Source organism: Pezoporus flaviventris, unplaced genomic scaffold (genome assembly GCF_033815535.1).
Source record: "Pezoporus flaviventris isolate CSIRO_AGI_PZ_B2104156 unplaced genomic scaffold, CSIRO_AGI_Pfla_v1 ptg000158l, whole genome shotgun sequence".
Classification (NCBI taxonomy): domain Eukaryota; kingdom Metazoa; phylum Chordata; class Aves; order Psittaciformes; family Psittacidae; genus Pezoporus; species Pezoporus flaviventris.
In genome coordinates this window covers 473157-497376 of record NW_026892706.1, presented here as the reverse complement: position 1 = coordinate 497376, position 24220 = coordinate 473157, and the positions used below count along the sequence as shown (strand labels likewise).

At 55.8% G+C, this 24220-nt stretch overlaps 2 protein-coding genes across 10 annotated transcripts in view; one reads left to right on the top strand and one right to left on the bottom strand.

Moving 5' to 3' along the window:
* Nucleotides 1–5067, top strand: part of ARL16 (ADP ribosylation factor like GTPase 16) — a 252529-nt gene extending 247462 nt beyond the window's left edge. The window contains exon 6 of the mRNA XM_061479868.1: nucleotides 5056–5067. The gene's annotated coding sequence lies outside the window, so the exon portion shown is untranslated. The remainder of the gene's footprint in view (nucleotides 1–5055) is intronic.
* The window catches only part of RBFOX3 (RNA binding fox-1 homolog 3), a 137629-nt gene that overhangs the window by 98109 nt on the left and 15300 nt on the right, over nucleotides 1–24220 (bottom strand). For 5 of the 9 annotated variants that reach the window (XM_061479830.1, XM_061479831.1, XM_061479840.1 and 2 more), the window contains exon 1: nucleotides 8722–8894. The exons of 1 other annotated variant lie outside the window; for it this stretch is intronic. The gene's annotated coding sequence lies outside the window, so the exon portion shown is untranslated. Of the gene's footprint in view, nucleotides 1–8721; nucleotides 8899–24220 lie in introns of those variants that run through there. 3 more of the 9 variants (XM_061479833.1, XM_061479835.1, XM_061479834.1) reach the window with 3 other exon arrangements.

The window sequence follows — 24220 nt, the reverse complement described above, 5'->3', positions numbered from 1 at the left end:
CTCACCGGTGACTCAGCAGGCAAGGCCATGGGGGACCCTCAGCCATGGGCACCAGGATGCAGACCCCTGGGAGGTGGCAGCTCCTTCCCTGCCTCTGAAAAGCCTCCAGGCTCAGGCCGCTTGGCTCCAGCTTTAAGCATCCTCCTTACCACAAGCTCCCATTGACCTGGGGCCTCCCCACACAGGAGCCCCGGCATTCCCAGCAGCGTTGGGCTCCGACAACTCGACCTCGGGCCCGAGAGCTGCCGAGCACCCGCTCACCAGCCCTGCCTTTGCTGCTGGATGTCCTCATCTCTCCTCATCTCCCGCACCGCAGGTGTGCGCAGCACTTCACGCCGGAGCAGCCGCCGAGCTCCCCGCCAGGAAAGCTGGCTTTGTAATTAGGCAGAAAACAGCAAATGATGACAACGGCCCACGGTGGGCAGAGGTGGGGGCTGCTGCTCCGCGGCCAGCAGGAGCTCTGGGGCCGTGCTTGCAGCTCCTCTGCTTTGCTCCTCACTCGCTGCCCACAGCCGGCCGAGGGGATGCAGCGGCAGCCCCAGAACAAACAGCAGGAGGAGGAGGAGGAGGGAGAAAGGAAGAGAAGGCAGCCAGTAACTTCAGCTGCTCCCCATCACAGCCCTTCAATGTGCTTGGGGGGTCCCCAGACATGGATGAGAAGTACCATCCATGCTCCCAAAGAGGCAGGCGGGAGGGAATTGTGCTCCATGCAGGATGAAACCAAAGCCGTGCCACATGCACCAGCCTGCCCTGCGGAGCACTGCAAGCCCTGACTGATGCACCAGAAGCATCCCTGCAGACAGCACCGCCGCAAGCACCAGGACAGGGAGTCTGCAGAGCCACACACCTCCCCCCAGGGAGGGACGCCCTATCTTGGCTCCAGCACCCACCCAGCACCCATTGCACCCCAAGGGGAACTGCTTTGAGGAGCAGCCCTTGGGGCTTGCACAGAACCATAGTCACCAGGGAGCCTGACAGCAGCTGCAGGCTCGGCACTGGCTGCCGTTGCTCCCACCTCCATGGTGGTGTGCGGTCGTGCCAGGAGGCTGATCCCAGGGGAAGAGGGAAAATAAACCCAAACCCAAGGGGTAGCCATGGAGCCACTCAGGCCATGTGACAAACACAGCCATGAACATGCCCGTCCAACGGGAGGATCCTGGGCAAATCCGAGAGGGTCCAGGCTCTGCTCCTCTTCCTCATCCTCTCCCAAATTCTCCTCAGCACCAGACTCGCATGCTGGTGCGTGCGTGCGCATGTGTTTCCATCCCAGGCTTTAAATGAGGTCTTTGCTGAGAATTTACAGTTCCCTCATGGCCTCAATCTTGCAAAGATTGCTTTTTTAACACTGTTGGGCTTTAATTCTAATAAGCTTCCTCTTTATTACGGAACCAGGTCACATTGCCTTGACACTGCAAGAAAAATCTTTCATCGGGAAGGAAAACGGAGCAGGGAAAAAGAGGAATCGAGGGAGGGAGGAGGCAAACAGGGGAGACAAACAAACAGAAGCTGCTCACTTCATCCGGGGGACTCTGAAGCCGGCAAAGCGGCGGCGGGGCAGCAGCGGGGCTGCCGGAGCGGTGCCTTCCCGCAGCACCCCCGAGCGCGATGAGCTATTTCTGGTGCCGCTTCACCTCCCACACACCCTCCCACCCCGCGCTGCTTCGGAACGCGAGAGGAGCAGGGGGGGAAGCTTGACAAAACTTTGACGGACGTAATGAGGACGGAGTTCAGCCCTGCCCTGGGCAGATGGCCGCTACCACCACCCGGCGCACGGCTCCTCATTACCTGCCCGGCGCCGCGGGGACGGGAAGGAGCGCAGCGGATCAGAGCGGCCGTGCCAGGCACCCGCGAGACCCAAGCGCCCCTGCCAGCAGAAATCAAAGCCCTGCGCTGGCAGGAGGCAGCAGCACGGCTTCTCCTTCCCATCAAACAACTGCTCGCGCACCGATTTCCCCTTCTGGAGCTCCGCACCTTCCTGCATCCCAGTCCCTGGGCTGGCTGCGGGCAGCTGCTGCCTCCTCAGCTCCCCAGCTTCTTGGGTTCACCTGGCTCAAGAACGTGTTGTCACCAAACAGCTCCTTTTCGTGTCTTATGTCATGGCCATTGCCATGGAAACAGGTTGATCTCATACCTCACCTCGGCTCCTGCGCCTGCATCCATGGCTTCCCAGCGCAAGATCAGGAGAGGGCTCATTTGGGGCTCATTAAACCCGCAGCCTCCACCAACCCCATGGTAACAGGGTGACCCAGCACTGCAGGTGCCAGTCCCGGTCCCAGTGCCTCCTGCCACCTCCCCATGCTGCTGGGGCCAGGTAGGCAGCCCCGGAACCCACCAGCAGCAAGGTTCCCTCTATCCTGAGGTTTGGATGTCAGAGATCTTGATGGGACAATTAACACTGTTTTGCATGCAACAGTGTACGCAGAGCAATGGCCGTGCAATGTGCATCATTGCTCGGGTCAGGTAGCACAACTGCCTCCCTCCTGAGCTGCCGGGGACCCAAACCTACCCTTCAAACCCTTCCCGCTGGGTTGTTTGCTCAGCACAGAAAAGGCTGAGCTTTACTAAGCCAAAACAGCCCAAGCACAGGAGCTGGGAATGCCTTTTCCAGGCCCAGCAAGGGACGAGGCTCCTGATCCGCAGGCTCCCCCCGCGAGAGCACAGCCAGGATTGCAGCGGGGGGAGGCCAGGCCTGCTCCAAATGTAGATGTTTTAATTCTCGGCGCTGGCAGCTGCACTCGAGGCAGGGAAGCCATGCACAGGGGTAACCATGGCAACTTCACGGAAGTTAAATAAAAACTTCTTTAAAAAAAGATAACGAGGTCCCTGAATCATGCTTTATCAGCTCTGTTGCTATAAAGATCGAGATGCAGCCAGCTCAGGATTCTCTAATTACTTCTGCAATATACTGGAGATAGCTTTATTTAAAAAAGCCTTGCCTATGCGTATAATGATTCAGGCCCCTCTCTCCGTACCAGGATTTGCATATTCCATGAAGCACCTTCCCAGGCAAAGCCGGATCTGCCTGCGAGAGCCCTCCCGTGCAGCACCTGCTGTTTGCGGCTCTGGGGGTCCTGTGGCTGCACCCCAAGCCCTGCTCTTGCACAGGGGGCATGGGGAAAGCCCCAGGGATGCTGCTGGTACGTCCTCCCTCCGCAGCGGGATCACCCTGTGCATCCAGCCCGGCTGCAGCACAGCCCTGGGTGGCTGCAGCAGTGATGCACTGACGTGCACATCGCCTGGACTGCCTGCAGAGTCCCTCGGCGCAGAGCGGTGCTCCCAGCACCAGCCACCCCTTGTGCATGCTGAATACCCGTAACTGCACCACACGCCATCCCCGAACACCAGGGCTGTGACACCCCGGCCTCGGGGCACCTTCAGGGCCTGCTAGAGCATTATGGCAGAAATTCCTTCACTGCCCAGAAACCAAACCACAAGCTGTGCGAGATCTCCAATCCCTTTTGCCTACAAAACAGACCCCAGGAACTCCTGCCGAGCTAACAGACCTTCCCAGCCTGCAAACAGCCAACACTCCATTGCACCCAGCATCCCACAGTGCTGTGCCCATCGGGCGTTACGGACCCAAATGCTGTTTGGGGAAGCTGCATTAAAACCCTCAGCTCCCTCAGTCACAGCAGTAGCAAAGGCAGCTCATGGAGGATCTGCCAGAGCCCAAAGGCTTCTCAGTGCTCCCAGTGACCTGGAGCCTCCCAAACCCATACACAGGGGACACTGGTGCCATCACCACCCGATGTCTCCATCCTGCCATCGCACAGCCTAAGCCCCAGAGAAAAAGGCACTGAATGCTGCTGGAGCCCAGCCAGGCTCCAAACCCCAACCCAAGGACCCTGACATTGAGCCACTAACCAAGAGCATCCACCACACGGAACAGGTTTATTCTGATCATTGCTGGCTCAGAGCCACTGCTGCCTTCCTCATCCTCAGTCCTTGTGGGGCAGGCAGACCCTCACCCTGGGGTGCTGCAGAGAACCAGGACATGGGTGGGATGGCTGGGATGGGGAGCAGGGAGAGCAGCTCTGTCTGGACTCCAGTTTCCAGTTACAATTTGTTTTTCTTCCCTAATTCCTATTCCTTCCCATTTCCTTTCCTATGGCCAAATCCCAAAGACACCATATTTAGCAAAAGGATGCCAGATCTTGTGCTATCAAGAAGGATGTCCCACATGCAGGGTCAAATAGTTATTTGGATCCTTTGCTTTCACAGCTTATGGTAGGAGTAAGTGAATTATATGTATTATTTACTATGTTTCTAAACTCATTTAATTTAAGCTGATTCCGAATGGAAATTAGAATTCAATTAAAATGTGGGGGAAAGCCAGCATTTTGAGGCAGATTATTAAGTAAAGCTACATTAAACATGTTGGAAGCATAAATATCTCGGAACAAGTTCTATATTTAAAAGTGGATGCATTCAGCAAAGGAAGTATCATCTGTGGTCCAGGAATTGAGGAGCCTGTTATCAAGGGCAAGATTTTATCAGCAGGTCTCAGATTCTCACATCTGCGTCTCCCCCAGGGCCTGATTGAGTCCAGAAATCTGGAAAACTCTCCCTTTTCCTCCAGCTCCCAGCTTCTGCATTAATTGTTTATCGATCCGACACGAGGGGAATATTCCCTCCCTGCTGCGGAGGAGGGGAGCCTCTTGTCAAAAGTTGTTTTACCACTTCCATAAATTCCAGTTGCAATGACTTCCCCGGGTTCAACAATCCCGTTTTCCAGAAGCACCAGCCCCACCCGCACACCACGCACCCATTCCTTGGGATCATTTTAGACATTGCTTGATTCCCAGTTTCGAGACACTCTGAACCCATCCGACTTCCCAAAGGAAGCATCAGGTCCTCTTCTAAATGTAAATCCCATTTTCACCTGCCTCCCACTGGGACAGAGCATCCCCAAAGCAAGACACAGGCAGCCTGGCGCGGCTCGCAGGGAATGGCACACAGGGGAGTTTGACATTGCACAGATCCTGCAGCATGGGGCTGAGAGGGGACGTCAGGAGATGCCAAGGAGGGATTGGGATCAAGGCCCAGGGTGGGCAGGAGCCATTGGCATGACAACCGGTACCAGGCAGTGAGTAGGGAGCACGCACGCAGTGGATAATGAAACATGAAAAGGGATTCCAAGCTTGTGTGCTCATTTCTATCCATTAGAAATTCAATCTTGTCTAGTCTGGAAGACACAATGATGCCTGGAGCATCTGAGTGCGAGCTGAGCAAAGGGGAGAGCTGCCTTCAGACTGGTTTATTGAAGTTTCAAAACAGAATTTTAATCTCAGTAACTAATGAAATAACAGAGGAGAAAATTTTGCTTCCTCGTCTGGTGTCTCAGCCCGTCAATTTGTGAGAACGCGCATCCCAAAACACCTCAAAGCATTCCAGGAGAAAGCCATGGAATGGCACTGACAGCAGCCCCTGCCTGCACTGCCAAAGGGCACAGAGGAAACAGGAGGCTGCTGCCGGTGGAAGGCAGCACCAGAGCGTGCAGCTTGGGCCACTGCCCCGGTCACTGGTGGGACACCAGTGGGTGCTCCCAAGGGTCCTGGGCACAGCGAGTCCCCCGGGGCCGGACAGGGCTGGGAGGGCAGAGGGTCACCACGGCACCAGGCCTGTCCCTGTCAGCTCACCCTGGAAACGCGTCACCTTGTCACTTCATTGTATTCACCACCGACGAGCAGCAGGCGTTCAGAGCAGCCTGAAAGGGAGCAGCTCTGCAGTCACCTTTAAACCCAGCCGAGGCACTGACCCACTCCACCACCTCAGGAAGGCACCTGGGGCTCCGGTACTTCGTATTCCACATGTGCAGAAAGGAGAGATGTTGCCAGCCAGCACCTCTGCACTGCTCCGTGGTGATGCCCGAGGAGCTGCAGGCTCCCGGCACCACACGGCTTCAGCCACTGCACCACCTCCATCAACCCCTCTGCACCAAGCTCAGCCTCAAGCCTCACCGCCAGCTCCCCTTCCCCTTCCAGGTTTGTTTGAAAAGAGCAAATCAGTCATAAGAACTAATTATTCAGTGTGCTCTCACCCCATAAGGCAGTAAATTAAAAGAGAACTCCAATAAATTACGGAACTTCCCTCATGCCTTTTATTATCTCAATAACCTTCAGAGGGATTTATCTGCCGTCAGCTGATCCATTTGAAAAATTGTGACGACAAACTAATTTAGTAAATGCACACACTTAAAAACCTGTATTTATACACCGAGGGAGTAAATACAGCCAGTGCTGCATGAGCTGCTCTGGTGGGGACCCCTGCATCCCCATGAGAACCCAACCCCGGCCAGCTCATGCTCCAGCTCCCCTCCCACACCAGGGTGATCCAGGATCCCTCAGGCACCGAGGCAAATGGGCCACAAAAACTACTGCACCCAGGGTGGGAAAGAGGAACCTGCAGTGCAGGACCGGGAGGCAAATCAGCAACAGCAGCACAAGGGACGTGCTCCACCAGCAGCGAGTGCAGGGCAGGCTGCCCTGGCATCCACCGCCTGGGACATCAACGATTAAGGACGACATGTTCTAGTGATGGGAGGTGGTGAAACAGAACGCAACTGGGAAAGAGGCCCTTTAGTTTGAAAGGGAAGGAGAGAAAATTCCCAGCTCTCGCCAGGGAACATAGGAACAAAGGGACTGTGGAAATGGGGAACATACGGGGTACGCACGACTGACCGTGTGTGGGTCAGGAAAGCTGGTTTTCCAAAGGCAGCATCCCATGGAGCATCCTAAACCATCCTAGCCTGGCCAGGTCCCTCCCATTCAGGAGCAGCAGGATGGGAAGGGAAAGGATGGGCACTAGAAGGCCCCCAGGAGATGACAGCTTGTGGCTCCTGACCGTGCTGCCCCACACCGAGTGCTCTCCGGGGGCACACGTCTGTCCATGATGGCTCCTTCAGCACCTCCAGCTCTGCCACATCCATCCCCATGCAGTTCCTAAGCTGCCAGGAAGGAGTAATAGCCACAACTACAAGGCTGGGGTTTCCCAGTCCCATCCCAGTCCCCCTGAGCTCCTTTGAGTGCTCACAGCCACAGTGCTCACCAGGCAACTGCCCTGCAGGCTCCCACCTCCCATCTTTGGTGTGCCAAAACCATCCCTTCAGCTCCCTACACAGAATTCACATCCTTGTGAGAGGATCCCAAAAGCAGCCACCTTAACCCTGACAGAGGTGCACTCAACACTGCAGCAGTGCATTTGTGTACCCTCATGCTGAGGCTTCCACGGTGCCGAACAAACCCATGGATCACTTCAAAGGATGGCGGGGAAAAACCAACCCAACCTTCTGTATGTTCTGTGAAACAACGAGCAGAGCCTCCCCACAGCTCTCAGAGCCAAGAACACGTTCCCAACGACTGGCCAGATCTGGGCAGCCCCAACCCACTTCAATCATCCCTCCACAAAAATTACCAACTCCAGGTGCTTTCTCTGTCTATTATCCAGAAAAAAAAAATAGCCTTAATTTCCTGCTTTGTGAGGCTTCATCACGCCTCAACCATTTTAGCCTGAAAGCAGGAAGCTCTGTGGGGAGCAGAGCACCTTCATCTCTATTTGCACAGCTCCCAGCACGGCCTCCAGCCTGCGGGTACCACTGGAACGCAGCAATACCAAGTCAGCAGGATACATCCTCAGCACGCTGAGAGACCAACCATGAGCCCTGGACATCCCAGGAAACACCGGGAAGCATTAGCAGGGGAAACAGTGCAAGGTGATCCCCGATGCCAAAGCTCACAGCGACTGGCAGCCACCCCAGCACAGAGCCCCCCAGCACCGTGGAGGCAGCAGGTGCCAAACCCCCATGAAAGGCAACTGAAAATAGTCGGTGGTGTTAATGTCACTGGTGAGAAGCTGAGAAATCCCGGTTTCCCAGCTCTCCCCCATCTCCGCCTGCACACACCCGGGTGCCATGAGTCCTCCCCAGGCTGCTCCAGCCAGACGGATGGGTCCATGCCCGCAGCTCCTGCCAGGCTGCTGCCTGCACCCACTGCCCGTCCTGCCCAGCACCTCGGCAGTGTGGCACTTGCGCACGGTGGCACGCACAGCAATAGGGGAGCACAGCACATGGGCATTGGATAACGGCACCTTGCAACACACGCAACACAAACAGAGGGTGACTCCAAAGGGCCTTTGCCAGCCATCCATCCATCCCTCCCTCCCCGTGCACCAAGCGCTTCGCAGTGAGCTCCTCCTGTGATGGAATTCCTGGAGACAGGCATGAATTCAGAAAAGAAAAAACCCAGGGAAAGCTGCCTGGCTCTGCTCGCTCCCGAGGCTGGGTGGGAGCATCCTTTCCTTTTTCCTCCCCTCCTCCCTCATCCCATTAACCCAGACTCCATCCCACCCAACTTTGACAATTTACCTTCACCTGGAGGGTGTGATTTCAATTAACGCAACGTTCCTGTGAACGGCAGCGCTTAATGAAGACATCTGCTAAGAACCGACACTGCAACCGAACGAGGAGGGGGGCTGGAATCCGTTTGCGGGCGAGCGAACCGCTGCCGGCTCCAGCTCGAGATGATGCTGTAACGAGCCGGCTCCGTTACCGGACACGCTCTCAGGGTCCCGAGCAGCCGCCGCACCGAAACTCCATCCCGGAGCGGAGCGGACCGGACGGGTTCCGCCGCCCAGAACAACCTCCCCCCCCCCACCGCGTCCGCCGGGATGCTCCCGGTGGATCCCTCCCGCCCAGCCCCACCGCTCCCGTCCCCGGTAACTCACGCGCTCAGCGGTGCCCGCCGCGGCGGCGGAGGAGGCTCAGGGCAGCCGCGGGTTCCCGCCCGCCGAGCGGCATCTCCCGAGCAGCGGCGTCCGGGGCAGCCCGGCGGCAGGAGGCGGCACCGGGATGCGCGGGGCTGGGCTCGCCGCACCGGGCAGCCCCGCACGCGGCTGCGCCGCCGCCCCCGGAGCCGCCGAACCAGCGCGACCGCCCCCGCCCCGCCCCTCGGGATCCCCTCCCCCTGCCGCGGGGAGCCCCGAGCCGGGGAGGGGGGGCCGGGACCTGACCCAACAAAGCGCCGGTTTCCCCCCAGAAAACGCGCAGCGGCCGGGGCAGGAGCTGCCCGGGGCCGCCCCCATCCTTCGGTCGCTGGGGCCGTGCTCACGGAAGAGCAGCCCCCGGGCACCCCCCCCATACCCGCCCGGGGCCGCAGCGAGGGAGGTTTCTATTCATCACTGCAACCGCTGCGAAAACCGAGGCCGTGCGGGATGCGCGCATGCAGTGCACGCCGGGTCCCCAAAAGCTCTGGGCCTCCCCCAGCCCCTCACCCTGCCTGGTCAGCCTCAAAGCTTCCCTGGGCATGCTGCGGGAGCAGGCCTCCAGCGGTCCGGGCTCTCTCCCAGGAAGGCAGCTGGGTACGGTGCATGACCTGCATCGTCACGTTTTTCCTAAGAAATACCTGAAATACCTGCAGCCGGCTTAAGCCACCTTTTATTCCCTATGAGCTCAGCCCATGGTCCCTCTCTGAGACATTATCAGCATCCCGCAGAACCCATACACAGGCTCCCCATGTCCCCTCCAAACACCCTTCACATTCCCCCCAGGGGCTTTGAGAACACTAGAGAAAACCATCAGGGTTCTACAGAGCCACAATGTGAATGAGGCCCATAAACTGCATCTCGCCATCCATTGTGCATGACAAACGAGGGTATTTTTAGCCTCCCAGCCCCGCTGCCCTGGCAGAGCCGCAGCAGCTCTTGTGCTCAGACCCGCAGACAAAGACAGCGCTGGGCTGGCTCCTCACGCTGCCCCGCTGGGCTGTTTCCTCACGGTTCACTGAGCCTGGAGATGCTTTAGGCAGCAGATTTGGAGAATGAGGAACCAGGAACAGGACAGAGCTCAGTGCTGCAAAGCTGCCTCTGCATTTCAAGGCTTTGAAATGGGTCCCTGTTGACATCCATTCCTAGAAAGGCAAACTGGGACCTGCTCAGGAGGTGCAGCCTTGCAAGCTGGGAGAAGTGGGATGCTCGGGATTGCTTGGCAACCCCACAGGAAAGGCCTAAGCTGAGCAGCTCACACCTACACCAGGGCAGGGAGAGGAGCCCGCAGGGGTAGCCTGTCCATGGGACTCCAAGAGGGCAAGCATCTGAACCCGGCTCTGGGAGAGGAGGAGGAGCAGCAGCAGAAGGGGATAATGGCAGAGAATGTGCGAGAGCAGCAGTGGAGGGAAGAGGAGCAGTTCAGAAAAAGCACAAGTCAACAAACCACTGCCTTCTGGTGAAGCTGTTACGTGACCAGAGGGAACAAGTACTAATCTGGAAAAAAATACTTGTTTTTCTTTTCTTCTTAGCTTATTTCACAGCCTATTTGCCATTTAGGGCCTTCCTTTGGAGGCACTCAGAGCTCTTAAATCACTGCTGCCTTTTTGTTTTTATCCTTTTCATAACCACTGCTGGAGTAAAGAGATGACAAGACCTGTTGTGGCTCCAACTTGGGTTTTTCCTGCACGCAGATGCTCTAAACGTGGAACACAGCAAAACCCTCAACCTGGGGATCCTCTCCATCCCTAATGACCCTGTTATTCCCTCTGTGGAGCCCCAGCAAGGACAGGGCCAAGCAGCCAGACCCAGATTTGCAGGAATCACCTCTGTAAGGTACCAGATGCTGTTGGGTATTGGGAAGCTCAAGGGCCCAGCTCAAACCTGGCCCTGCCCGGTGGTTCACCCACATCCACCAATGCTGAGGCATGGTGCCAGCTGGAGCCATCCCCAGAGAGCCACCAGGACACCAGGTACCTGCACCAGCTTTGGCCACAATAGAGACGGTGGGATTAGAGGGCAGGACCCAGGTTTTTGGCATGGGTTGGACACCCTGACCCAAAAAACCTGAAGCAGAACATGCGGTACCCAGAGAGGAGCTAAATGCATGTCTGGTCCTGAACACACTCAGGCTGCAAAGCCCCCTCCAGCACTGGGAGAGGAGCAGCAGAGCCATGCTAATGTGCCCCAAAATAATGCTTTTTAAAATAGAATTTACGATAGATTCCATAGCGAGGTTATGCAACATAATGAGCAAATCTAAAATGCAATTGTCGCTGTGCATTAACAGCAAAACCCTGAGCCTCTATTACACTGACAAACTTATTAAATCCGGGAGCACTGCACCGCATCAGCCAATTACCAAAACAATGCCAGGATCCGGAGAACAATCTGATCCCCATTAGGGGCAAGGAGCGAGGGCAGCGGCCACACAACCGGGCTGCCCGCAGCTGGCCTCCTGTCAAGCATCGCATGTGGTGTTATGTCTTTGTTGATGGGGGGTTTGCAGCCACTTCCCCTGTTCCAGGGGAGACACAGCAAAGAGCCTGCAGCCACCTCAGGGCCCAGGACCTTCCCAAAGCAGCTCTGGAGCAGAGCTGTGGCGAGCAGCGGGTGGACATGAAACAGCCGGGATTCAGCCATCACATCAACGGTGCTCTCCGAGGAGCCAACATTGTTTTGTGCCATGGGCAGAGCTGGGTCTTAGCTCATTCCTGGCACATGTTTTCGGGGAAGGACATTTGCTCCAGCAGCAGGACAGGGCACACAAAGCCTGGCGGCCTCTCACCTCCCATTTTGCCTCCAGGAAATCCCATCAACGCTCATGCTACGTCCTTACAAGACATGAAACACGGTGAGCGTGAGCCAAAGCTGCCCATGCAAACACCTACCCGAAGCGTGCCTTCACCTCGGTGGAGTGATTTGACACAGCACTAATTATGCAAATTAATCATCAGTAAATCAGGTCCCTGTTTGTTTGTTTATGTTGCAGGTTGCACAGCACAGGCAGGAGGCGGCACCAGAGCGGAGCTGCTCTTTGGGCTGAGGTGAACCCTTTGGTAACGTGTGGCATGACCAGAGCTCCCCACATGCTCTGCTCCGATGAAATCCTGAATTGATTTGCTGGTATCAGACCGCTCATAGCTCTCGGTGTGTCACAGCAGCTAATGAACCGTGCCAGGGATGCATTTATAACCTATGAGCCCCTTCCATCAGGAAGGGGTTTTCTTCCCCCCACCCTTTACTCTGAGCTTCTGAAAGTTAAAAACCAAACCAAGCACCAAAAAAGCACCAGTATCAAACACCTCTATTGAAAGTCAAGCACCGTGTGATTTCCATCCACCCTTGGGACCCAGCTCTCAAATGGCTGCAGAAAATGCCTGGACAAGTCACCCGCATCCCGCTGATATTCCCAGCTTGCCCAGAGCAGATTCCTCCCCTTCCCCAGACCATCACCCTCCAGGCGGAGAAGCTCTCACACCTTCTGAGCAAAGCTGTACCAGCAATACCTATAAAACCTGCCTCTGGCAGCATCCCAGAGCCAAGCCATAGATCAGGGAGGAAGGGTCCCTTCACCCTCCTTCTCATCGCTGCAGATGGAACCAAGAACCTGCTCTGAAGTCCCAGTACAGAGCAGGGAGGCAGCAGTGGGAACAGAAATGCAGCAACAACAGAGGGGCTGCACCCACCCCTCAGTGCGCATGCTGCAGGACAGCAGCGCTTCAGATGGGAGAGGAGTTCCCCCTTGCTCCAAAAGCAGCGCTTCGGGATCGCAGAGACAACTCTATCGGGGAACAAGAGCTAATTAAATCTACTGGGATCACTGAAGAGGAAAGTACTTAATATTCTGCATGGGATTTAATATCTGAAAGCATGGATGGCCTCGTTTCAGCAGAGATCTGTTTCTCCCTAACATCCGACTTCACTCTGCGGCCAGCCCTGCTGCCGGGGGACAGGCAGGACACTGACTGCAAGGAACCATGCTGCTGAGTCAGAGAGAAACAAACAGCGGGAGAGCAGAGCATCACTAGAGCCTGGTGCATCCCCAGGTGCTCCTGATGGAGCAGCAGCTCCACAAGCCAGAGAAGAGAAGCCTCCTGAGGGGCTCTGCCACACCTGCAACCCCCCAGCCTCCAGAGCAGAGCCCAAGGGTGCACCAGCCTGATGCCAAAGACCCCAGAACTCCTCTGGCCCTGTTTCTTTCGCCTCTTTATGCCCTGATAACGTCTTTTTCTCTCATGCACATGAAAGCGAGCAGAAGTAGCAATAATTTTCTTCTGTATTTATGCCACCAATACCTTGAGCTAATTCCTGTAACTGCCAGCATGGAAGCACTAATACCTCTGCAAAAGACAAAGCAATTATTTCTCAACATAGCTCTCTCCCCTTGCATTGTCACCATCCAAATCACCAAAACCCTGGTCTGTTGTCAGCATCTTTGCCTAACAGGGCGAATAGATACTTCATCAGATGCAGTGGCATCAGGCAAGCAAAGAGCACCCATAGCCTCGGGCAAAGTCAAAGTGTGAGTGACACAAGCCAGTGTCTGGAGGCATCACCCAGGGACAGCCTGGATAGGAACAGGACCCGGAGGAGGGCTGAGGCTCTCCAGTGCCTTGGCCAGGAGGGCCCTGGAGGTGCCTGTGTTGGGAGAAGGGATGAGGGAAACGCCAAGCAGAGAGGCCCGGAGCTGGCTCTCCCACAGGCCCCAGCACATCAGCTCCTGTGCAGCCACCCAACTCCTCTGGTGCAGCAGAGACAGCCCCTGCTCCCCCACAGGGGATGGGATCATGCCACCGCTTGATCCAGACACAGGCACGTTAGCGGTGCTCCCAGTGTCTCCTCTGGGTGGAGACACAGCGTCTGCCTCAGGACCCCCCACAGCTCTAGACCTTATTATGCTGTGGGTCTTCTCTCAAGAAATTAAAATGAGCCATAAAATGACAGTGAAGTGAAATAAGGGATGGAAAGAGCAGGGAGAATGTAAATGGTGGCATTAGCTTATGTACACCACTTGCAGAGTGCCTGCTCCCCACCGGGTCAGTGCAGCCCCAGAGGAGGGGAAGGTCCCACACCACTGAGATGAGGCCATAGCTCCTCTGCATGGGGGTCCTGGGGGTCCCTGCCCCAGCCAGGGGTGCCCACCCTATGGAGCCGTAAGGGGTTCAGGGCCCTTGGACAAGACGTGGTGCCCCCAGCCCTGCAGATCCCTGCGGGTTTGCACGAAGTCCCCAGCCCCGTTCCCAGCCCAGCAGAGGACACGGGGAGGGAGAAGCAGCCACAGAATTACTGCGCAGACGCCGGCTCCCGTCCATGGGCTGAGCGGGTACCTGGAGGCAGCAGCACACCTGGGTGACCTACATATCACTGCTCATGGAATATTTAACAGGATCTTCTCAACGGATTGTGCATGGGAAACCTCCGGGCTCTTGCACGCAGAGAAAGGTGCATAACAGAGCCTCCATCTGCAGAGACCGGCACTGCTGCCTGGCCTCGGCTCTCCGAAAGGTTTAGGGGAGCAGATGGAGACAGGAACAGTTGCTAAACCACTGCACTTGGCTGGATGCTTATCAGCATCCTCAGTGCTCAGAGCTCCCAAAGCTGGGGCCCACCATGCAGGGGATGAGTACCAGGATCTTGCTTTGGCTGCTTCCCATCCCTGCAGGGGACTGTGAGGGACATCCCTGGCATCATCCACTGCCTGGAGCTGCCCAGACACCTTCATCCCCATGGGACAGCATCAGGGATGCTCCAGAGCCACTGGCACCATGGTCCAGCTCTTAACAGCAGGATGCAGTGATGCTGTCAGCTGCGATATTCCTGCAGCCCCATCCCAGCTCCTGAAGGTGGGAAAGCAGCCACCCAGGGAGGGGACCTGCCCTGGCACATCCCACAGGAGAGGGAGGGAGGCCAGATTCCCACAGACTGCCCCCAAAACTGCTTTCGGAACATTTCATATCCAACCTACAGTAGCACCACCAGTAATTAACAACTAAGGTTTAATTAAACATTGATTAGCAACTAATTAGTCTAATGATTAGTCACCTGAAGGAGACAAAGCAAAATACTGGGGCTGCCAAGATAGGAGCAGGAGAAGGCAAATGATGAAAGATGAGAGGCAGCTGAAATTCCTCCCCTGCTTCCCTCTGGGCCCAACATCCCCTCACATGTTGGTGCGTTACAAATGAAGCCTTCGAAGTGAATTTTCCTAATTGTGGCAAGTCTGATGGAGCCTCAGGTGAGGGATGTGGAGGAGATGGATTTTCCTCATCTTCCCCATCAGATCTCGGGCTGTTAATGCAGCTGAAAAGTCTTTCCCTGCTAGAGGAGACTCCATCTCTGTCGCCGTAACAAGGTCAGGGGGAACTTTGTGCCTTCACTCCACACACCACCATGAAATTCCCTCTCAGTTCCTCACAGACACAGACCTGGTTCCTTATCTCCTGCCCAGTGGAGGGTCTCCTATCACTGCTCCCCCTCCTGATGCAGCTGAGCCTGAGCAGGGCTCCGTCAGACTGAGCTTATGGGGGGCCAGGATGGACCAGGGCTCTGGGTCCCAACCTCTTTTCAAGTGATCCTGGCCAGCAGGACCTGAGAACGAACCCCTGAGGGGATCGGGAAGGGTTAAACACCATCCCCTCACCCCAGGCCTCCCTGCATCCACGCACAGAGCTGCAGGTGTATCGATTGCTTCTCGCATCTCATCAGACTCGGATCGGTACCAATCAATGGGGTTAGGTCAGGGAGAGAGGCAGCTCGGTGGATACCGATACCTTCCTCCTCCTCCTCCTCCTCCTCTCACTGGGAACGGCAGCCGGTGGGAAGCCCCAGCACAGCTGTATCCTAAGCATCCTTGGGCCTCTTTGCAAAGGGGCTTCTCAATCCCCTCGGAGAGGTGGAAAAGAGGCAGAGACCAGCAGCAGCTTTCTCCCCTGGGAGGGAGGGGGCTATGCTGGGCTTGGCCATCCTGCAGACTGGGGGAGCAGGAGAGGACCAGCTGTGCCAGGAAGAGCCCCCGCTGCCCGCATGCCCCCCAGTCTGTCATGCCCACACTTGCCCAGGTGATCTGAGATCACACAAGCTTCATCCCGCTGGATGCAGGAGATCTGTCAGCAGAACGGAGACAGCAGCTCTGGCTGCGGCTGTTTCATGCTTCTCTACAAAGCAATCTGCTGCTTGGGCTCCTCTGTTCTTCCCTCTTATGCAACTGCACAAAATAAAGAGGGGAAAAAAAACCTGCTGGATGCTAATTTATCTGAGGAGCTCAAGCAGGGTTGCACAAGGCAGCAGTTTCAGCAGGAGAAAAACAAAAGGGAACAGCCATGTCTGAAACGCTGCTTCAGAAACCTGCCCATCCTCACTGCCAGGGACTCCTGCCCTCCCCAGCTCCCCGCAGGGATCCCTGCATCCTGCCTCCATCCCTCTCTGCCTGCACCCTGGCTCCACACTCAGGGCAGGACCAATCTCTGCTCACTTACGCAGAGAAGCAAAGTGGGGGCAGTGGGATCACACATCCAACCAACCACCCTGGAGCCTCTGGTGCTTCCAAGGTGGCAATCCCAAGGGATTGCAGGGGGAACTCCAGCAGCTGGGCCCAACTTCAGCACCAGGCTGCGCACATCAGCCCAGGCACACGATGGAGCTCACCCACCGGAGACTTCGGGCAGGGCAGGATGGCTCGGGACAAGCACTTGATCCATATCCCCAGCCACTGGCTCCGCAACCCTTCCTCTCACCCTGGGAGCCCATTGGCAGCACCCTTCTGCTCTCCTTCAGTGGGGCCTTTGGCAATCGTGGGTTTAGTGGTGCAAAATGCAGTTTAACAGCAGCCGAGGCTGGGGGATTGATTTCTTGTTCTGCTTTAAGTGCAGCTAATCTAATAGATAATTTATTTAAATTGATAGGGCAGAGAAATTGCATTTCTATCTTCTCTGAATAGATCGCAGTGTGTCTGGTGACCCAGGCGAGCTGGAGTGCGGGGCTGGGCCCCTGACGGGCCGCGGAAGAGCTGCCTCGAGCACCTTGTAATATCCTTCAGTTCATTACCACTATTTGAGCAAACAACCAGTATAGATTGTTTTGTTACAACCGCTCTTAACGTGCAAGGTGTGTGCAAGCTGGCACCTTCCTTAAGTGCTCACAGGAAACCTCTCCCTCCAGAACACCAACCCACTGAAACCAGCCCATTGGAAAGGGGCTGGGGATCCCCCAGATCACATCCTGATGCAAATGGGGATTCACAGCCCTGGATCCATCCTGCTGGGAAGCCCGTTCCAGCCAGGGGCTGCAGTCAGAGCGTGCCTGGGGATGCACTCAGCAGCTCACATGGTAGAGCATCGCCCTGCAGCCGAGCAGGGGGAGCGCACTTGGGCTGCAAATGTTGCTTTTATACCTTTGGGAGTCATCTTTAGTGCTCTCTGAGCTGTGTGGCTGCACTGGAGCACATAGGCTCCCCACAACAGGCTCCAGCAAAAACCTCCAAGGGTTTTCCCAGCACCAGGGAGAAATGCTCAGGACAAGTAGGGAAGGAAGGGCTCGGGGCCATCCTGTGCCCCCTGGTAGAGCTGCACAGCCAGTACCCATGGGGACAGCAGCAGCACAGCCATAGCTTTAGTCTCAAGCCCCAGCTCGCTCTCCCTGTGATAGCTCCAATAAAGAGTAAATCGCTGTTATTCTGCACCCAGCTCTTCTGATCCATCCTGATGAGGACCTTCCCTCACCTCCTCAAAGTCACCATGCAAAGGAATGCATCCTGCAGCACAGAAACCCGGGGGGAATCCATCCCTCTGGATTCCCCAGGAAGCCCTATAAGGGGTATCTGGGACCCCAATAAGAGGTAATAAATACAAGGGAGGCTGTTGGCAGACACAGGAGGAGCAACAGGGGGTTAAACCCTTGATGGATGCTCCTCGGTGGCTCTGCTGGATGGGAAGTGCAGCCGTCCTGCCCGGGCTATGGCACCACCAGTGCTCCCACAGCCTCTGCCATTGGCTTCTAGTAAGAGCCAGCCCTAAGCCAGGTTCCCGGGTGCTGCTGCTCAGTGTCTCATGCCTGCTGCAGGAAACCCGCCGCTGCGCGGGAAGCACTGTGCTGACTTGATTACACGATAAGGAACATCAGAAATGCAACTTGTTGCCGATTTCCCAGAGTAATTAATTTCATCTGTATTGAGCAAACGACATAATTTGAGGATTTCTGGGTTACGGATTAAGTAAAGACCAGATGAGAGCATCCTCTGTGCTTGGAGATTAATTAGCAGTGCGAGGTGAGGGAGCTCTCTCCTCGCAGGGCTGCTTTGCTGGTGCGTTTTCAATCCACGTGCCCAGTACTGCACCACACTGCCATAGAGCAGCAGTGATCCACCAGGCACGGTGGGTCTCCCAGCCAGCGCTCATTCCCACACCAGGACATCGGGGGTGCAGTGAATGAAGCCAGACTTTGAGGCTTCCCTGCCTGGCATAGCTGAGCCTCCATGTTTAGCTCTCACGAATGGCATTCCTCGGAGAATATAGACCCAAATCTCAAGCTCACTTACAAACACTGCCAGACAGACTGCAAGTGCACATAAAGGATAGACTTAAACTGACTGGATAAGGATGGGGATCACTGCCAGGACCTGCATGCATTGCACCATCCCCAGGCTGCTCTTGCCTCAAAGCCTCTCCCAGCAAAGCAGGGCTAAGATCTCTTGGCTGTGCAGCAGCATCTCTGGGAGCAATGGGGATAGCAGGGGAGCAGCAGAGCTCCGGGGAGCTGGATGCTCCTTCATCCCATCCCCATTCCCATCACCCTGCATTGCAGCCACCTTTTGCTTTTTGTAGCCATACCAGTGGGGTTGGCACTGCAGCCTCCTGCTCCTGCCCCAGGGAGATGTCCTGATCTGCTCCATCCCCTCCTCCCTGCCCCCTCCTGAGGCACAGGCCCAGGATGTCCCCCCCCACACCTCAGCCTCACTGAAAATCATCTGAGTGGGGTCAGACAAACAGGGCTCTGTGCATGTATTCATGAGCCAGGCATTTTATTTAATGCGCCTTGCGAAGCAGGATCAAAGATCCAGAGCAGCACCTAATTAATTATTTTCCTCGTCTTCTGTACCATCCCCTGGTTGAGCACCGAGTCCCAGCATGTAAAAGCCTCCCTTTCAATGATTCTGCATAATGAGATGGATTTGGACTCCAGCAAATTTGTTCAGTTTTATGGAGTATTATATGAAAATGCTGTGAAATTAAGTTCTGTCTTTGCTATCGCGCCGTGGCCATCAGAGCGCTTTTATGTATGGCACTGAGACTAAAAGATGGGAAAGCGAGTCCTTGCTGCAGTAATGTGGCAAATGGGGAGAGGGAGGAGCCGTGCAATGGAGATGACATGGTGAAGGGTTAGACTGGGGGAGATAATGAAGGAAACAAGAAAGCAATGCAGATGAAGAGTGTTGCAATCTAAAAGCTTGGAACTGAAGAGGCAGCAGTCATGAGGCTCCAGTGATGGGCAGCGTGCAGAGGGCTCCCTTCTCTTCATTTTCCCCTCTACAAAGTGCTCCAGCAGCTCAGCATGAGGGAGGTGATTGCCACAGTCCCAGGGGCACAGGCAGAGCCCCTGAGAGAGGGTGGACAGGTCAACCCGGGGGTGTTCCCAGTGTAGCCTTCCCTCTGGGAAGCGTTGCACCCCTCAGCACCAGGGAAAGTGCTTTCCATCTTGGAGCCAGCTCCCCTTGCTGCCTGCCAATCCCTTCCCGTTCTTTCCTTCTCATCTCTTCCCACCCCCAGCCTTGCTCTGCTTCCTCCTTACATCAGCCCTGCTCCCCTGCATTTACCCCAGAGTGAGCTGTGTTTTCCCTCAGCAACTTTATTACCCGTTTCCTTGCCTGACAGCAATTAAGTAGATGCTTCACTTCCAATCCCATGGCCCATAAACACTGGGAAAAGAAAACGTTATAAAGAAGAAAGCAATCCAGTCTGCACAGACACATGCACTAATGTACAAACAGACAGAGGGACAAATGTGAGGACAGGGTGAAGCTGGTGAAGATGCTCAAGCCCCTTCCTTTGTGCAGAGTCTGCAGAACCCTCCATGCACCCGCCGCAGCCTCCAGCTGCGCAGGCAGAGGGGAGAGCTCTATAATGCATGAAGATGTGAGCTGCCTCCATCAATCCCCGCAGCCCATCAGCCCATGCCCAGGGCTGGCTCCCACTGCTGCTGCCCCACTGCTCACCTTGCAGCACTCTGGCACTCACACAAAAATGCAAAAACCAGCCCAAACCAGAGGCAGCAGCACCCCTTCCCACCCCCCAGCCCCCAGGATATATGGAAATTTTTGGTGCTCGACAGCCCCCTCGCATCCCGGGACCAGCCTCGATAAATCCCAGCTTTCAGATTGCTGGGAACGTCTTCCTGTTCCCAGGCTGGCAGTGATGGATGCGTCAGATCATAGCACGAGCCCCAGCGCCACAGAGCCCAGCCACTGGTGAGAGCTGCTCCCACGGCGGGAGGCTCTTGGGGTATGAGCCACTGGGAACAGGGAAACTCAGCAGACACTTTCTGATTTCCATGACAACTGTAACAGGGTGTTTGCTGGTTTGGGAGCACCAGGGCGCGCAGGAATGTGCTCGGTAGGCACAGAGCAAGATCAGCCACCTCAAGCAGGCAGCAATGCCTCATGTGCACTTCTCTGCTGCTCCCGCACCAGCAGACAGGAGCCCCCCCCCTCCACAGGGCTGCCCAACCCAGGTGTGACACTAGGGAGGGTAGACCTGGCAGCTTCCTGCTCCGTGGTGGCCCAAGGAGCTGCTGCCCATCATCACCCACCGCGGGATGCGCCCTGTGCACCAAGGGAAGGGTCCAGGGGAACCTGGGGTACCAGGACAGAAAAAGGCAACAGCCTTTCTCTGAGAGCACCGCCTGCTGTCGGGGCAAGAAAGGGACGGAACCAGATCTGAGCAATGTTTCCAGAGCTGGACAGCTCTAGCGGAGCCTCACTGGGTGCAGCATCCTGTGCTACTGCCCAAGGAGCATCAGAGGCAAGCACAGCCTGCCTAAAGCAAGCTCCTTTCCCATCCCCAGAGGAGCTTCAGCAAAAACTAAGGGGAAACCAGCAACCAGTTAGCAAGAGAGCACAAAATCCAGGCAATTACTGAAAAGCTTTGGACATGGCTGTGAATCCATAGCTGCCAACAGCATCCCCACACTAGGAAGGTAAAAAATAAAGTAAAATCAAGATGTGGACAGAATCTGATTTGCCATAGGTGAAAAATGGCTTAATTATTTCTAGTGCCAGAACCACAGAAGGACATTTCCCCGTTCCCAATCCACAACCTCCCACTAATTAGCAGCCCTGGCAGAAAGAAAAATGCTTCAAGCTCCAGGAAGAGCAACAGCCAGAGCCCCAGTGCCCCACACACATCCGTATGCGCAACACAGGCCGGGCACGGAGCAGTGCTCAGGACAGCCCCACTGCACCGGGAGGGACCCCATGGGAGGTGTGGGAGCAGAACCTTGGCCCCTGGGGAGGGAAGAGCCAGCACTTCCCAGTGCCTGGTTCTTCATGGATGGTCCCAGCTCCGGGCAGTGATGTCCTGCTCCTGTGCTAACACTGGCTCCTTCCCCGGCTCACACCACAAGGTAACAGCCTGGGGGAATAGAGGATTTGGAGAAAGAAACAGGGATCTGTCATGTCGAGATCAAGAAATCCAGAGCCTGGAGAGGAACTGAGCCATGAGGGGGGACATGGGCTTGGGAAAAGCTCAGAGCAGTTTCCAGCCCAGGGCTCTCTGGGGACAGACTGGAGGGCAGAGATAACGGCTCCCAGGCCTCTCCTCTCCCCTTTTATGCAGAAATCTTTTAAAAGAACCAATGCACAAACCCAAAAAAAGTTAGCAGGAGGCCCTGCCCCCTCCCCGGCAAACTTGGGAACACGCTGTCAGCGAGAAAAATGATGCTGGCAAGGGAGAAATCCACTGGGGTTGCTGGCAATTTCCCAGGCTCCAGCCCCAATGAGTGTTTATCAATAATTCCAGGATCTGCCTGTCGCAGCCACTGACGGCAGCGCAGGCAGGGAGGTGTCAGCACAGCCCTGGGCGGGGGGAGACAGAGAACAGGGAAATCAATTACCGGCTCCTCAGGAGCGGGGATTTGCCGGCATTACAGGGCAAGTCTGTTCGCCTGGCTGTAACAGGGAAACACTGAAACCAGCCGCAGTGACACCAGGGCATGTCCTAAGCCTGGGCTGGCTGACACCACGGACCACTGAGAGACCCTGTAGGTCCCGGGGTGGCCATAAAGCTACTGCAGAAGAGGGGAGGACAGAGCAGCAGCGGCTGCCCGTGGCACCTAATCCCTGCTGATGCACCCACCTTCCATGAGGTGTCTAATTGCTCCTGCACCAGGGGCTGAGCACCCCTGAGCCACCCAGGGGTGCTGAGCACTGCAGGAAAGGAGCAGCACTTTTTTCCTCATTTACAATTTAAACCTGTTGCCAGGTTGTTTCATTTGATGCCACCTATTTATGAGAAATAGTGAATATCCATCTCCCTTATACCACTCCTGAATTTAGAGAACTCTTTCCTGCACCACCTTTACAGTCTCCCTTCTAACCAAGAGAGTGCTAATTTATTAGTTTCAGACAGAAGCTGTTCTGTGCCTTTGATCAGCCTTGTCATCCTTTTCTTTACCTTTCTAGTTCAACTACCTCCTTTTCATGATTGGGCAACCAAAGCCGCACTCAGCATTTGCACTGCGACACATTGCACCCCGGCAGCGCTGCTGCTGCCTCTGCTTCAGTCCCTTTCCCAATAACTACTAACAAGCAATTTGCCTTATTTGACTGACACTGGGCACTGAGATAGCATTTTCATGGAGCTACCCACAGCGACTGTGAGGTCTCTTTTCCCAAGTAGGGAATATCACAGTAAAGGTCTGCTTCGTGTTTTGGAGTGAGGGATGTTCTCATCTAATCATTGGATTTGGTGACATTCATCTGCCATTTTGCCACCCCACCACCTACACTGTGAGGTTCTCCCACCACCCTGTCCCATGAGCTTTATGTTTAAGCTGCTCCTGTTATTCCTGATAAAAGCCAGCCATCAGCACTGGTGCTGGCAGACGGGATACCAAACTAATAGCTTCCAAATGAGCTCTCCGAGGTGTGGGACACAAATTCAGCCCCTCTTCCTGTGTGTCTGATTTAACTACTTGATTCTTTAGAGGCAGTGAGTTCCCGGGGGGTCTGATCATGTGAGAATGATGACACACGTATACAGGAACAGGGTCCTTCAGTTATTTTTTTTCTTATCACTGCAGTGGTGATACTTTTTTCATAGAATCACAGAGCCACAGAATGGTTTGGGTTAGAAAGGACCTTAAAGCTCACCCAGCTCCAAGCCCTGCCGCAGGCAGGGACACCTTCTCTAGACCAGGTTGCCCCAAACCCTGTCCAACCTGGACTTGAACACTGCCAGGGATGGGGCAGCCACAGCTTCTCTGGGCACCCTGTGCCAGCGCCTCAGCACCCTCACAGGGAAGAGCTTCTGACTGAGATTCAGACAGCCTCGGTCTACCTCCCTTTGCAGTTTTTCCTCCCAGTGCGATTTTACACCTTACAGAAAACAAGCCCAAGCACCCCGTGGACATTCAGCCAGCACCGTGGCTCCTTTCCGGCAGGGCTGGGGCAGCCGGTGCCCTCCCCCGGGCACTGGGGGAACCAGCACGGAGCGAAGGCTCCGCCGGACGGGGGCCGGCACCGGGGAGACCGCGCAGGGCCCGGGCGCCGCCGCCGTCAGCACCACGGACAGCGTCAGGCCCGGCGGGAGCGCGCGCAGCACCGGGCCGGGCCCCCCCAGCCACAGCCAGACCCCCGTGCGCTCTCCCGCTGTGGGAAGAGCCCCCAGGACCCAAGCTCGAGTCCATGCCCGGGCAAGCTGTGAGCAGCCAAACACCCTCATGCACGGGGAGAGGCACTCACCATCCAACACTCCCATCTACTTGAGACAAACGTCCTCCCTCTCTGGCTTTCGCAAGCTCCCGACGTTCCTTATCCTGTTCTCTAAGAGGTGCTGAGGGCTGCCCATCCTGCTGCCTGCAGTGGGAAGCATCTCCCAGTACCTCCATCTCACAGAGAACCCCTGCTTTCCCCCTGGGACCAGTCATTTGGCTGCTGCAGGAGATTTCGTTCCAAGCAGCTGGTCCAGCGTCCTAACTGGGAGCAGACCGAGAGCATTCAGTCCTGCACTCCCTCTGCTAAGTTTCCATTGCCCCTTTCAAAAAGAACATTTCTTTATTAATATTAATACTCTGCATCGTGTCAGGTCTCACATATTTATGCCCTCCCCACAAGCTCCCTGTCTGTCTGTCCCTCTTCCAGTGGGAAGTGAACCTGCAGGCCATGCCAGTGCTGCTGGGTGTTCCCAAGCCCCGGTCCTGGTGGGGCTGTAATGGGCTGGTGACACCACGATATTTATGGGTATTTCAAGAG